The 12,099-nt window shown below is 35.9% G+C and overlaps 1 non-coding gene across 1 annotated transcript; it reads left to right on the forward strand.

Moving 5' to 3' along the window:
- Nucleotides 1-2,513: 2,513 nt before the first annotated feature.
- Nucleotides 2,514-2,672, forward strand: LOC125114329 (U1 spliceosomal RNA). The gene has a single exon (XR_007131760.1). It is a non-coding gene; the product is annotated as a U1 spliceosomal RNA (small nuclear RNA).
- Nucleotides 2,673-12,099: the final 9,427 nt, after the last annotated feature.

Below are 12,099 nucleotides of genomic sequence, written 5' to 3' on the forward strand. Positions count from 1 at the left end.
GACCCAGTCATAACAACTTCACAGTTCCATGAACTACTATTTTATTTTAATAAAATTTGAATTGAATTTATATAAATTGTGACTAAAAATCCTAGAGCAATACACAGGATAAAAGATGTAAGGTGACTCAAAAGGAAAAGAGTGGAGCTGGAATTAATTGAAGCAAAGCATGTTGAGAAACTGTAAAATTTTTAGCTGTGCCGAAGTTCCTGAAATTGATGTTATGGAAAAAGAGAAAGAAAAATGTAGAAAATAGGTGTTAAATGATTGAATTAGATAGAAATGAGCTTAAAGATTAGTAGATGGTAGAGAAAGGTAGAAAAGATTAGAAATAATTAGTATGACTTCTAAAGGGAGTTGCATCATGAAGAAATTATGAAAAACAGTATTACGGGCAGGCATAAGTTTGACCCCCTACCTAATAGGAACATAGAGGGAGGGTAATGGAAATTGCTCTGCCCTGGATGAGCCAGTGTTGCTCACTGATGAGAAGTGGAGGAAAAAAAAAATAATGGAACTATAAAATTTAAACAACACATATATTTAAAAAATTTTAGATTCACGATTTTAATTTTTTTTAATCTTTTAGCTAAAATTTAAAATATAACCAGTATGAGAAAATTTCACCTGTATCAATGCTATGGTAACTGAGCCAGAGTTTTCTAATGCATAGGCGATCATTCTTTTTCCAACTGTTGGTTAATGATGGAAGAGAAGAAGCAACAGGAGGAAGGGGAAAGGAAAGGGGTGAAGTGGCAAGGGGCAGAGATGGGAGGAGAAAGAAGGAAAGTCTTTAGGAAAAGGATCTAAGGCAGAATTGACAATAGTGCTCAAGAGAGTCTCCTGTAACCACTGCCTTCACTTTATTCCCAGCCACTCTGCTCTTTTTCCAACAGAAGCAATTTAATTTTCACAGAACATAGAATCCCTACAACAGTGCTTAATATAATGGCATTTAATCACAGAGCACTCAGAAAACATTTGTTGATGAAAACGACGTTTGTCTTCCAATTATTATCATCATTCTAATGAGCAGTGAGATGGATTAAAGATGAGAAAAAAATGGGTTCTGGATTACTCACTTAGGGATAACTAATAGTTGAATAAAAAATAGAACAAAATGTTGATTTACTCTCTTTCTTGCTCTCTAGTGGATGTAGTGAATTGCATTAGTCAAGCATAAACCCAATTCCTTCTCAAGTCTAATTCCAGAGTATAAAGTAACACTTCTCTGAACATGACTTCCCTTAAGAAGCAGAAATGTTCAACTGTGTTAAGGCAGGTCTTCATCCAAGATAATCCGGTATTAAGATTTAAAAATGGCTGTGAAAAGCAGTGGCAATCATGCTGCTTGTATGTAAAATATTTAAATAACTTTGAGTGTTGTTGGGGCTGCAGATTTGAAATTTGGCAGATTCCCCCTATGTTCAGTGCTAATCTATTTCAGGGTTTCTTCCAATTTAAGCAGAGCAAGGAAAATGTCATCTTGATCATCTGGGTTAAAGTTGAGGAAACATGCTTATAGGATGCAGCTCCAGTTATTTTGTAAAGCCTTTTTGAAATACTATCTGCACAAAACATTTTTCCTATTGTAGAAACCAAACCAAACAAAACATAACCTCTCCTCTTTATGTTTTCCATTTTTCTAATGAGGATTTTTGGTTTCTAATAGCAGTTTCGTCTAAATTCTTCTAGCCGACTTTGCCTTTTTAAAAAGCAGAACACTTAGTAAGTCAGCAATGGAGGGAAAAAGCTAAGATGTCATCAGTTTATTGACCAATCTAAGTGTATAGATAAATGCATGTGGAAAATTTAAAAGTATGGAAAAATCAGGAAAGTTGTTTGCATTTTAAGCATGTACAACTAAATGTTTGTCATGTTTTATTACAAAACCTCCAACCTCTCAGAGCTGAAGTCCACTTCCCCTATCTTTCTGTTAGTTATCTTTCTCACATGAAGTTTTTGGACATAAGTCAACCTTATTTTAATTATTCCCTCAGGTGGGCAAAATAATCATGAAGCATGAAACAAATCACAGGTTAGGGAAAATTGTATCATGTTTTCTAATGGAAATTAAATATGTTGTCCAGTGATAAAGGATGAGCTTCAGAATGTCATGCTTTTCTGATCTGCTTTCAGCCTAACTGGGGCTCACAGCCTCCTCCTGGGTCATTGGTATGCAGAACTACCAGTCCTTCTGCTTCATGCACAGGCTTTTTGAGTTTTCTCCTGCAGGCTGCATGCTAATGAGGAAGGTTGCAGTGTCATCTGCCAGTGGCAAATCCCAGGATATATCTACCAGTATCCAGAATGGGAGAGTTAACTTGTATTGAGTTAGGGGCTCTCTAATTAGGAGACCATAACTAACAGCTTGTCAAAATATATTCCTTTGAGTTGAAGTAACTAAACTGTGATGTCTTGAAGTATTTATAAGGGGTAATTTGCTGGGGTCAATTGCTAGTGTGTTTTGCATTTGATCATCAGTCAATTATTACTATATAAAAAGAGCAGTAATACTTACCTGATGGGGGAGATACCATGTTCATGAAGGTGGTTTTCCCAGGGTGTTTCATCCTTTGCTCCAGATATGCTGAGCCCTACCATTTCCTAAAGTCCAAGAAACTGGACTGTGTAATTTGTGGTAGTGTCAGGCTGTGTTGTCCTTTTTCTCTGGGGGAAAAAAAAATGATATCACAGAATCATTTATACTAGTAGTTTACTTATAAGAATAATAACTATATATAAATTCAGGGGTGGTACATGATAAAATATATATTTATCGAAAGATTTGTCATAACAATTTCAAATTGAAAACAAATATTTCCTTGTGATTCTCCTAGAAATATACTTCAAATAATCTATACTTTTGATGTGATAAGGTTTTTATAGGAAATATTTTTTAACTTGAGGTATAACTGACATAACATTATATTAGTTTCAGGTGTACAATGTAATGATTTGATATTTGTGTATATTACAAAATGATCACCACAATAAGTCCAGTTATTAACCATTACCATATATAATTACAAGTTTTTTTCTTGTGATAAAAACTTTTAAGATCTACTTTCTCAGTAATTTTCAAGTATGCAATACAGTATTATTAACTATAGTCACTATGATGTACATTATATCTTGTGACTTTATTTTATTGTACCGTTTGTACGTTTTGACCTTCTTCACTCAATTTTGCCCAACCCCACCCCCCTTACCTCTTGCAACCACTGTAACTATGATGTAGCATTTCAAGCATTTTTTAAAATTATAAACTTGCTTGTTCAAGGTATTTTATATGCAAATTTATTCCCTCTCCTCATAAATAGCTATGTAGTCTGGAGATTCTTGGTAGTGGAAATTCAAGAAAAAATAAAACCTTTTTTTCCCCATTTCCATCTCTTTTACTTTTTATACTTGCTCTCTTCTATTTTTGATTCTTTCTTTGGTAACAGATTGTAGGTTAACTTTTACATAGGTATTTTAGTTTTAGCCTTATTTAAGACAGAGTAAAATGTATAAATAATGATCTATCTTAGAAATGGAACACAGCTATAACAACAGTAAGACTTTTTCTCCAAGTTTTGTGGTATAATTTTTACTGTGGTTTTCACAAAGGCAGTGTAACCTATAAAACACTAGATATTTATTGGGCAACTAATATTTGTTAGGCAATGTGTACACAATGAACTTACAGGTATAATGAGATGCAATGGAAGATAGAACATGTTCCCTTTTAGCAAAACATTGTTTCCAACATTTAAGAGATTTGCAGAGCACAGTATGCTTGTTAGAATAAAGGATATTATTTTAAAAAGAAGTGGTCAGAATAAGGAAGATCATAATGTACCAGCAATAGGTTAATATACCAGAAGTTATTGATGGTGCAGCAGCTAACAAAAGAGACAATCAAAATCATTGGTAAAGATTAGCTCAGTCACCAAAATCATATTGAGTATGGATCAAAAGAAAGAAAAACCTAATATTAAGTTCCATTATGGTTTAAATTCCCCCCATATGATACTCCATATGATTTATAGCTGAACCAAAGGAAGGATTAAAGATATTATCTGTAGTTACATAAAAAGTAAAAGAGACTGGACTGGAAAGGCTATTCTGCCCTAGTATCAGGCCTGGTGTACATAGGAGTCTCTTTAGGTGGGGAATTCAGGAAATTCATGAGTGATACAAGCCTTGATTTTATAATTTAAAACTAAAATCAAGACTAATCTTAAACTATCTTAGAATATAAACAGAAAATCGTAGCACATTTTTTTTACATCACTGAGTGGGTGAATTTTTTACTATGAAGTAAAATATGCTCAAACTTTAGGTCCCATGTTTGTGCTCACAGAATGTTCCTGTGCACATAAAAAGGGTAATTTCATGCCTAAATGGAAATTTCTGCCTTCATTTTGCATATAGAATATTCATTTACATAAACAAATTCATGTTTTGAGGAAACACATTTTGTGAGTTCAACTTAGGTACCAATGGATGAAAAATTTCCTGAATATCAGGTCTGATTGAATGACTTGAGCCAAACCTTTTGTTAGTTGGTCAGTCCCCCTCTCCCAACTTTTTAAATACTGTCAATCAATTTTAGGCTTTATGAATCTCCCTGAATTCCTTCCATGAATTGTTCAATTAATATATTGTACCATTTACTTTTGCAAAATGGAACTAAACTAAAGACAAATTGAGGACAAAGAAGTAATGCTGTTGTGATATTGTGAACTGAAAAACGTGTCCTATAGGTAAAAATCTTGCCCCAAAGAATGGTAATTCCCATTTTAAAGAGAAGATGTGTTTACTAAGTTGTTAAAATACAAAGTTAAGAAAATGAACCAGAATATTATATTGGTAAGAAACCTTGGCCTTTACTTTGTCTAATCCTTTGCTTTGGACAGACTGGATGATGCTTAGACCAAAAAATTTCCTGTTTATTTATTTCCTTTCATCATGTTCTCTCCATAGAAGATAAAAATAGGTAAGGGAGGAAAAAGCTTCTTTCAACCCTCTTAAGGTCTCTGGTTGGGTCTGAAAATGCTACAAAGTCAGAATAATAGGGGAAAAGCTCACACTTACTTAATATAAGTTGTTTGTGACATAGGATCCTTCAGAAGGAAATGAAGATCCAAAGAAAGAGCTAGACCTGAGCATTTTATGGTAGGTTTGATGATGTGTTCACAGTGTGGAGCAATGTGGTAGGTTAAGGGTATGAGGTAGTCATCTTAAACCAGGGGAGATGGAGCAAGGCCTGTTGGGATTCTTCTCAGCATCCCTTTGTCTTCAGAGACAAGGATGCTCATTTCCTCTTGGTAGAGGGAGGACACCTTTTCCTGGAGACAAGAACCAAGCACTCAGGCATTCCTCTTGCAAAACAATGAACTGAAAGATTCTGGCTCCTGATCCAGTAAAGCTAGTCTGTTGTGATCTAGGCAGTGGGTGGTATTCAAGAGATCAGCTAGCTCGTGGCCATAGGCTCGCTCCCTCCAGGTTCCAAGGCACATCAGCAGTGACCCTCATTAGGTCCATTGATTGCTACTTTGAGGTAAATTTTGGATCGTGTGAATTAAGATACAATAATCATCTTTTTGCTCAGTGAGTATTGGCTTGGAGAACTTCCCAATTCCTCTCCTTCCTCCTTTTGATCTGCAAATACTGTTGATGCCTAGCTCAGAACATTTTCAGTGGCATTTCCTTTCATCATGTTTTCTCCATGGATGCCAAATGCATCAAAGAGAAGATTTTGTTATAATGAAAAAAGTTGTTTAAAGGGATTAAAGCATCTGAGACAAGTGGGTGACCAAAGAGTAGGGAAGGAGGGTACTGCTCAGGACCAAGAACTCTGAAACAATTGCTCCGTCTTATGGACCCACACCTTGGTTAGTTTTTGTGTTAAGATGGAATTTCTTTCTTTTTTTTTTTTTAATTTTAGGGCCACACCCATGACACATGGAGCTTCCCAGGGTAGTGTTTGAATGGGAGCTGTAGCTGCTGGCCTATGCCACAGACATAGCAATGTCAGATCCAAGCCATGTCTGTGACCTACACGCCAATACCGGATCCTTAACCCACTGAGCAAGGCCAGGGATCGAACTGTGCCCTCATGGTTGCTAGTCACATTCATTTCCACTAAGCCATGACAGGATCTCCTGAATTTCATTTTGAAGGGCTTAACAGTAGCTAAGACCATAGTTTTCCAATAATCACCTTTTCTTATCTTTTCTTTTTTTAAAGATTTACGGTGTTTAGGAAGGTTGCATTAGATAAATTACAAATGATCTCTGTATTCCCCCCCTCCCCTCAAATCTCATCTTCTTTCATCATACTTCCACTGGATCTTTCTAGTCAAGGGGAATTATTTCCTTTCTGAGCACTTAAGCTTTTTAAGACTGTATTTTCCCTTCCTTTAACCTCTTCTGTAAAATGCTCTTCGCTCTTCCTGCTCTTCCTTCACGAAATACTTGATGGCTCTTAGATACAGGCTCTAAACAACCAAGTAATCTTATTCCTTTAGAAATTTCATATCCCTTCCCTAGATGACAAGCAGAGCTTCCATCTTGAATACTTGTAATACAGCAGGAAAAAAAAGGAATGGAAAAAAATTCTCATTTAAGAAATCTGAAGGTTTATGTCCTTCTACACTCAGAGACAGGTCTCTTTTTCTCTGAATTTAAAGGTACACTATCTCTTTAGGAATGTTCTTCTATTCAAAAGCTAGAATGTCACTCTGATCTCTCACTAGTAAGTGGCATATTATTTTCCAGCCTCTACTCTGTTTAGTCCTGTTTATGAAGTTCTCTTATCTGAAAGGATCTCAGTGGCATTCCCCTTGTAAAGTGCTACTACCTTTACAATAATCTTTTCTTTTCTTTTCTTTTTTAGAAGCCTGAATGATCTAGGCTTTACACCACATTTTTCCAGCAGTCCTGGTTAAGACATTGCTATTGTGATGCAGAAATCTATTACCTCTTTCACTATTGACCAAGGATAGAAAGCTTGTTTAGGTCATCTTCATGTTGCCCTATTAATGTATGGTTATGTAAATTGCATCTCTTTTATGTTAATCTTAGCTATTGCACTGTAGTATTTTTAAAGTATAATTCAGCAAAAATATGCTGTTCTCACTTTCAAATAAACTCCTCTTCCTCCTCAGATTCTCACCACTTGCAAATACAGACTCAGAGACACACGTACATTCTGTCTGTGCTGATCTCAAAAGCATAACCACCAGGACACACTTTATCTGGTGACAAAATGAAAGAAAAATCCTTTTGAGGCCTGAGTTTGCAAGCCTAAACTTAAAAGGTGACATTAACGCCATCAAGAGAAAGATACTTTCTTATAGAAGGATCAGAGGGCAAGATATATCATCAAATGAAATTGGGCCCTTGAGGATTCTTTATAGCTCATAATTATTGATCGGAATGACAAATGGAATAATTTGTAGGCAGCTAACTTGTGACACATTGTAATGAAGAAACCATATGTAAAAGTATGTGGACTTAACAGGAGCAGAGTTACTCCTTCAGCATTTTAGGTGAAAAAACACACACAGTTTTGAAACTTCAGATTTGCTATTTCAAAGACCCTAAGAGCATCTGTTAGGTATTGCATGATCTAATCTCTAACACAGCACACGCAGTCAGCTTTTCAGCATGTCACACCATTACTAAGTAAGAAGCCAGAAAATGAGCAGTCGGGTCACTTTTCACCTCATTAGCACAGCAGGAGGGGGCTCTGGAAAACAGAATGCCAGCAGAAGCCAAGGGGCTTGCTGGCATCTTTTTTGAATAACATAGAAATGACCCAGCTGTGTACTCCCTCTCTCTACTTCTGTTTTTTCCCATGTAACCCCTTCCCTTTTTTCTGACCTTTCATCAGTTTGACCCCTGCAGTGTTCAAAAATCACCACAAATTTCTATCTATGGAATGTATAACTTATCCCTATTTTTCATGATGGTAGATCTTGGTTTTAATACAATTCTATTCAATAAAATATGGATACATAGTCTTTATTGCCCTTGGCAAGAAAGAAAGGCAGAGTCCTTTGGACCCAAACATAGACAAGATAATGGGAAAGCAGGTATCATTTCAGTTCTATGAGCTGCTTTTTGCATAGATAAAACTACCAAATAAAATTTACTTTCTGGAGATCCTGCTGTGACAGTAGGTTAAGAATCTGACTGCAGTGGCTCAGGTCATTGTGGAGGCATGGGTTCAATCTCTGGCCTGGCAGAGTGGGTTAAAGGATCCAGTTTTGCCACAGCTACAGTGTAGGTCCCTGCTGTGGCATGAATTCATTCCCTGGCCCAGCAGCTTTCATATACCTGTGTGTGGCAATAAAATACAAAAATCAAAAAACTTTACATTCCGTTCTTCTGAGATTTGTTTTGTATTACTTCATCTTTCCTTTATCAATCTTATCATCAAATGGTGACTCTTTGATTAGCCTTGATTCCTGGGTAACTACAATGATCAGATTCCTTCTGCCAACCCACAAAGGACAAAATAATTCCTTTTTAGCCATTAAAATGTGGGGTGATTTGTTATACAGTATAAAGTAGCCAATCCAGAGTAATCAAAGAGCTAAGACGTACTGGGCAAAGGCATTGTACTAGGCAGTGTGCCAAATTCTTTATAGTCACTATCTTGATTTCATAACAAAGGTATGTGGTACAGTAATTTTTTTTTTTCTGTCTTTTGTCTTTTTAGGGCCGCACCCATGCATTTGGAGATTCCCAGGCTAGGGGTCTAATCCAGAGCTGTAGCTGCTGGCCTACACCACAGCCACAGCAAAGCAGGATCCGAGTCAAGTCTGCAACCTACACCGCAGCTCATGGCAATGCTGGATCCATAACCCACTGATTGAGGCCAGGGATTGAATCCGCAACCTCATAGTTCCTAGTTAGATTCGTTTCCATTGCACCACAACAGGAACTCCAGTATAGTAATTTTTTAAAAATTGTATTTTACTCTCTTCATAACATGATATTTTCAAAATGATAAATTTTATAGAGATTGATGAAGTAGTATATTGGGGAAAAAAAGAACTTCCAGTTTTCCTCAAAAAAAAAAAAAAAAAACTTGCTCAGAAACAAAAAATAACAAAACAAAACAAAAAATGTCATCCCCCAACTCATTTCAGAATAAGAAAACTGGAACTAGTAGGCATTTAATGTTTTCACATTTTGGCATCATTCTAAAATTCTTTTGCCTCACCTCTTCTTTTAGCCACTGCCATAGAAACCAGTTCCAAAAGGATGTTGATGGGCTTCATGGAGATGGTCCCTCCATGCCTCAGGCTAAGTGTACCTTTCACTTCTTGCCTGCAGGCTTCTCTTGCTCCACAGTATGGGGAAACCACAGCTCTACTCTGAGCAAGTGCAACCCAGACCCACATAAACAGAATGTGGACCAATGAAGTCTGATGATGTTAAACGAATGTGCATCTGTTCCTGACCCAGGCGAACAATGGGAAATGTGCTCCCAGAACCCCTTTTGTCCCATTGCTGACAGTTCTGAGACACATTTCATAAGATTCCTCATAAAGGTCCTAAAGTCAGTGTTCAATTTGATGAGACATTTTTGAACTGAATTTTCTTCATCCCTCTTTACTCCCATTGACCTCCATGCCTTTCCCCTCAGGTCAGATAAGGAGTCAAGTGTTAGCCTATAAGCCTTTGTTTCAGACTCTACTTTGAGTAGAACCAAGAATAGAACACAAAATATCTAGCCCAAGGACACAATGAAGTTTAAAGGCAGAAACCATGCCCCAGTCACTAGTAGGCACTGTCTTAGTATATGTTCTTACAGTTTTCTTTTTTTTGGGCCATGATAAGTCCATGAATTAACTGACTCCTCATTATATGATATTTTCTCATATAATGATGACATTTTTTATGCCTACTAACATGTATCATTTTTTTTTCATTTTTTGGGAAGGACGGGGTGCTCATTTACAACTTTCTTCACAAGACGTCTTCCATTTCCTGACTTTTGAAAAAAACAAATATTAGCATATATTGTAGGATTTTTAGTTTCTATTTATAAAATAGCATATATAGCAATATATTAACTCACATGCCCACATGTAATTTAAAATTTTATGATATTCAAAACAAATAAGTGTTAATAGTCATAATTATTTTATAATGTTTTGTTTAATCCAATATATATACTCTATCAAAAATATCATTTCAAAAAATCAATATAAATAATTATTATTGAGATATTTTGCCATTTTTAAAGTACTAGATCTATGAAATCAGGTGTGGACTTTACACTCATAGCACACCTCTATTTGGTCCAGCCATATCTAAAGTCCTAATAGCCACACGTGGGCAGGGACCACCATGTGGACAGTACATCCAGCTCTAGAGCTTAGGTTTTTTGCTTATAACTTAATAATTATTTCAGTCTTAGTTTTTATTTTACCTGTTACCTAGAGGAATTTTTTTTTCTTTTTTTCTTTCTTTCTTTTCTTTCTTTTTTTTTTTTGCCTTTTCTAGGGCCGCTTCCCGTGGCATATGGAGGTTCCCAGGCTAGGGGTCTAATCGGAGCTGTAGCCACTGACCTATGCCAGAGCCACATCAACTCGGGATCTGAGCCGCATCTGCGAACTACACCACAGCTCATAGCAATGCCCAATCCTTAATCCACTGAGCAAGGGCAGGGATCGAACCCTCAAACTCATGGTTTGTAGTCAGATTTGTTAACCACTGTGCCACGACGGGAACTCCGAGGAATATTTTTTCTAATTCCCTGAATACATTTAATCATTTTGGAGAAATGTTTTTCAAGTCAGTTTTTTTAGAACTTGATTTTCTCTGCTTCATTTATTATAAAGTGCTTAGTGAAAACCCAGAGTTTACTATTTACCAACTGTATATTCAACAATTGTACAACCTCAGGGCCAATTCATAAGACTACTATATCAGACATTGCTTACTCAGGGTTTAACTTTAAGATGATCTGATTTAAAACATATTCCAGCAATCTACTATTTTCATAAGATGAAACTATTTATATTATTTAATGCCTCAAGTATTAACTTACTAAGATAGCCTAATGTCTTCAAAGAAGTAACAATACAACCAATAAAAATGTTTATAGAACCATTTAATTTGACGAATTACTTTGTCAATTTCTTAATCTTTTCTGCATCATAGATTATTTGTCTGCAAAATGGGGATAATATCTATCTCATACAAATATTGTAATGATTATAACTAGACCCACTTAGAACTATGCCTGGTACCTAAATAAGCCTTTGCCAAATGTTAGCTACCATCATTATTACAATTATTGTTTTATCAGAATATTTTTTTCCTAAAATGAAAATGTGCCTAATTTGTACATATAAAAAGGCTATGCATAGAGCATATATGTAAATACATGTAAACCTATCTGAAGAATATAAGGTTGAATTATAGCAAGTAAATAATTCATGATTTCCCATTTCCCTGTAAAGGAAAACATTCTTACCTCAGTTTAATTTTTATTTCAACACATTATCACTTCCCTGTCAAACCTGAATATATTTGAGTGATTTCAACTCCTTACCTACCCTTGGCAAGTTCGTCAGAGAATGCTTACGTTCTGGCAACTTTTCAGGAGAAGATTCATGGCTGATCATCAGGTTGATGTTATAATGGAATTTATCTGGTTAGATAAATAGATCACATATGATTTTATGTGTTCATAAATATCAGTGTGTCTTTTAAGATAGTGTGAATGGAGGGCAAAGAGAGTGGTGTAACTGCCATCTGTATGAACTACAGATTATCAGCACTCACAAGGAAAGTAGTAACTTTTCTTAAAAGGCAGTAAAGACCTGGACCTTGACATATTGTATGATAGAATAGTTCAGCAATTTTTTGGCCCCACATTTTTTTACTATTTCTGATTGTATAGTTGGTGGATAGGATAAAAGTTGGCAAGCTGGGAAAATGAAGCTTTTATGGTGTGTAGGAAAGAGGATTTAATGCCACTGCAAGTAAATGGATAGTTGCTCTTATGCAGTTTAGATACTATAAAGAAAGCAATCATTCTGACACTGGGTGGAAAACAGCTTAAACTGGGAAGTTACTCATAGCA

The sequence above is a fragment of the Phacochoerus africanus genome, chromosome 1, assembly GCF_016906955.1.
Source record: "Phacochoerus africanus isolate WHEZ1 chromosome 1, ROS_Pafr_v1, whole genome shotgun sequence".
NCBI classification, from domain to species: Eukaryota; Metazoa; Chordata; class Mammalia; order Artiodactyla; family Suidae; genus Phacochoerus; species Phacochoerus africanus.